The sequence below is a fragment of the Rosa rugosa genome, chromosome 6 (genome assembly GCF_958449725.1).
Source record: "Rosa rugosa chromosome 6, drRosRugo1.1, whole genome shotgun sequence".
Taxonomy (NCBI): domain Eukaryota; kingdom Viridiplantae; phylum Streptophyta; class Magnoliopsida; order Rosales; family Rosaceae; genus Rosa; species Rosa rugosa.
Window position 1 is genome coordinate 49,610,595 of NC_084825.1, and position 4,095 is coordinate 49,614,689.

Here is a 4,095-nt window from a genome sequence, read left to right on the forward strand (position 1 = left end):
CTCAAAAGTGACGAGACCGAAGAAGGACGAAGGGGTTGATGGACACTCACTGAAACGGACGAAGAAGAAGTCACAGATATGAGCGATCCCAAATTCGTTTGCTAAAGAGTTAAAAAGACTATCTATAGATCCCGAAAATCTGGGTGGGCTTGAGACTACGAATTGGGCCTAAGTTGGGCCGAGAGTCCTGCTTTGCAACTTCGACTGGGCCGGGTCTAGTGAAATTGTTCCCTTCCGGCGGCTGCCCGTTTCTGGTCCTCCAATCGTCCGCCCCGCCAACTGACTGGTTCCGGCGCCGTCGTCAGTCTCTGCTGTTTTCCGTTTGGTCGTGCCGGAACGGCGGCAGGTTCTGGAAATCTTTCGCATCAAGCTAAGGAAATTAAACAGAGAGAAAATGGTCGAAAGAACCTCCGAGACGGGCCTGCTCTCTGATCAACCGGTCCACTTCTTTATCAACCTTCGCTCCGGTACCCCTCAACCACAGGCCGACTCCGTCAGTTACGGCCACCAGTTTGCTCCGTAAAAGCTGTAAAGTCCACTCCCACAGTTCACTTATCCCCTTGCTTCTTCTCGACACTGCCGAAACGACGTCGTCCGACGCTGGAGCCTCTGGAAACTTAATTGACAAATAACCTGGAGAATTGAACCAGAAGATCAAGCTCCTGTGGATTCCTTGGTTTCTTGATTGGCAAACAATGTAGGTTTCTTTTAGCCATAATATTGCTCAAAAGATCCACCAGCTTTTCTGCAACTATCGATTTGTACTCCCACAGTGCTTCGGCGGTGACATTGTGCAGGCGAAGCTCTTGATCCGAACTGACCCCTGACATGCATGTAAAGTTGTGAAGCCTTTACCAGTGAAGATTCGGCGCACTTAAGCTGTACTAGAACCTGAAGAAGATTCTCTGCATCCGCTTGGTCTGAATCCATGGTGTCTCCGGCGAGGGTCTTGTTTTTCCGACGGAAATGGTTTATGCTGGTCTCGCCAGAGAGAAATAAAATACTGGTTTCATAACGGACTTAGTTGGACACTTTGGACTACAATTTATCCAATGGGCATTTTCGTCATTTCATTTCGGTAGGACTTCACTCCCACCCATTCAGTTATGCCACGTAGGCAAAAGAACGAACTTTTTCTTTTGGCGGAATTTGGATACAGCATTATTCTATTTCAAAGGCTTTTTTTGTTTAAAGATATATATATATATAAAAAGCCGTTCGAGAGCGGACGTCGCTCCTCCGGCCTCGATCGAGCGGCGACGGCGCGGCGCGGTTTGCCGGAGGGACGCTGGGGGTCGTGCGGAGGGATCTGCGGTCCGGTGGAGTCGCCGGCGATGGTTATGCGGTGCTGCACAGAACCTGCAACTGCAGGTGAGGTGGCTGCCCAGAAACCGGCAAGCCCGACCTCCTCCGACCTCGAACGCCGCCCAGAAGAGGTCTGGGACGCCTCCTGCCTCCCTCCAGCCAGCCCCGCGCCGCCGCTGCCGCCTGGAAGCCGCTGCTGCATCGACGTCCGCACTTTAGCGAAAGTGCGGACGTCCGCTCCTGATCGGGCCTCTATACACTACAAAAAAAAATTCAATTTGCCACGGCTCAAGGCCGTCGCCAAAAGCCAAATTGCCGTCGCAAAAGACCAATGGCGACGGCTAGGCGACGGCAATGTCGCCGATGTCGTTGATGGCGTCGCCATTGCTATTTGCGACGGCAATTACGCCGTCGCATGAATTTTGGTGACGGTTTCATTGCCGTCGCAAAGAGCAATGGTTACGTCATCAACAACATTGGCGACGGCAACATTGCCGTCGCAAAGTGCATATCATTGATAAAAAAAAAAACCTGGCATGCAATTTTGCATACCAGATTTTTATTTTTGGAGCAAAAGAAGCCAAATAATAAATTTTATATAAAATGCACCAAAACATGAATACCATATTCAAATACATATATAATTGATAAACCTGTTTGATCACTTGAACAACACTTGTCATCAACTAGAGAACAACAGAAATAGGGAATGCTTTCTAAGTACTTAGCAAAACACAGTACAACAGCTTCTCTAATATTAGTGATGATTTCTGCACATTTCCAATGAGAGATATTATTGATCGGTGCTGAAGAAGATTGACAACAGCAATTTTCTCCAGTTCTTCCACAACATGGTCAAGTTCCTGCCAAGGATGATGAAATTTTTAATGAGTTATTTAAGAATTTCAATATCCAGCAACATACAAGATTGTCACATAAAAAATTCCTGGACCGCTAAGAAAATAAATCAAGAATGACTGAAGGATACAGGTATATCTTCACAAACACCTCCTCTGATGAATGGTAACCGTAAAGCTTCCTTGCCTGGACAAGGCTGCAACCATGTACATGTTGTCGTTTTGAACCAGCACTGCTTTTGCCTGTAAGTGTTCATACAAAGTTCATTGATTCATACTTTCAGTACCAGCTATGTCAAGCAGAACACCACAAACTCATATACAACATTATTGCAGAGATCACCCTCTACAGCAATGAGCCATACCTTCAAAGCTTTCTCTAATGCAAGAGATATATCATATGTGTACGAATCACCTACACATTTAGGGGAAAAAGAGGAAGCATTCATGCATCACATCTGTTTTCCAAAACAAAGGTACCTAAATCATAATCACAGCAAAAATCAAATAAAAGAGCTTCAACTTCAATATAGAGGAATTATCAGAATGCCGACGGGGCACATCCTAGGTACACAAAATAACTCAACAACTCCATTACAGAAATTTGCAAAAGGACACTAAGCCTAATCATAAATACAAAACTTGCATTATCAACCTAGTAAGGCCTTAACCCCTTCTTACTAGGAGTCTACTCAATCCATTTTTCAATATCACCCTAGTTCTAAACATGTTATATACCTTTCTGATGTGGTTGAATCGGTATATCTTTGCACGGCACAAATAGGTATGGTAATGGCTGCAAAATAAACAACAAAAAATTAGCGCCAAAAAAAAAAAAAAACTCAATAAAATCACACCACAAGTGCACTACTTTTATTTGCACTACTTCTTAACAAAGATGCTGTATTTCTCAACCATTTTATGCAACAGTAAACTAGAATTAGACCTAAAAAAATAAGAATTTTTCAATGAAGAAGAAGAAAGTAACAATCTTACTCTGTGAATGTGCAGACAAGCTTTCTGACCGGCTGGAGTAGAGCCGTAAATTCTTATTACAGGTACCTCATTCACCTTCCCACCTTCACAAATATTTCAAAAAAAAAAAAAAAAACCATAATCACACTCACACTTGTCACTTGTCACAACGAACTATCAAATTCCACAATTTTAAGAGTAAACAACTGAAATCCAAGCAAGTGAGCTATAGGATAAAAATCTAAGTGAATTGAGTGCATGTAGTTGTTTCTGCTTTCTACAAATTTAAAGGGGAACACCGTCTATTTGGACCTCAAGCCCCATTAAACAGTCAAGCTATGTCAAAGAGAATATTTGACTCCTGGCTAGAGTTATTAAACATTAGTTATAGCAGCATAGCTGAAGGTCTAAACTAAGAATAATAATGCCTCTGTAAATGCTCAAAAGCAATCGCTCGTGTCAGCCACTGCTCATTGTCATAGTATTCAAACTATTATAAATTACAAACAATTGTTTACATGTAGGGTATCAAGAAGCAATAATATACAAAAGATAAACAGTTTGCAAATAAGATGAAAAAAGCCAATATTAACATGCCAGAAGTGATATATCAATTTCAGACATGGATAACATATAAGGTTTGATGAAATGGAAAACCAGAGAACATACCAGAGTAGCATATTGAGGTTGATGATGCCTGCTAGCTGTTCAGAGCCATTTGCAACATAAAGGTCTCACTGGATGCCAGTATCGACATTTGAAAATGCTCCATATATCTTGGATAGCAATTGAGAAATAACTAGGGTACTTGTACAGATCAATACTGGAGAAACCTACGAATATTTGAAAAGTAAATGCCTTGATATTAAGGATGTGACGAAACAGGGGAGTGAGTAATACTTTTAGAGAAAGCACAGCTAATTTCACTGCATATTCAGTCTGGACCGATAAAAGTACA

At 42.4% G+C, this 4,095-nt stretch overlaps 1 long non-coding RNA gene across 1 annotated transcript; it reads right to left on the minus strand.

Annotated features, from left to right (window-relative positions):
* Positions 1–2,036: 2,036 nt before the first annotated feature.
* Positions 2,037–4,095, minus strand: LOC133718177 (uncharacterized). The gene is made up of 5 exons (XR_009850132.1): positions 3,807–4,095; positions 3,159–3,241; positions 2,901–2,958; positions 2,528–2,577; positions 2,037–2,405 (listed from the first exon to the last, which is right to left on the minus strand). It is a non-coding gene; the product is annotated as an uncharacterized LOC133718177 (long non-coding RNA).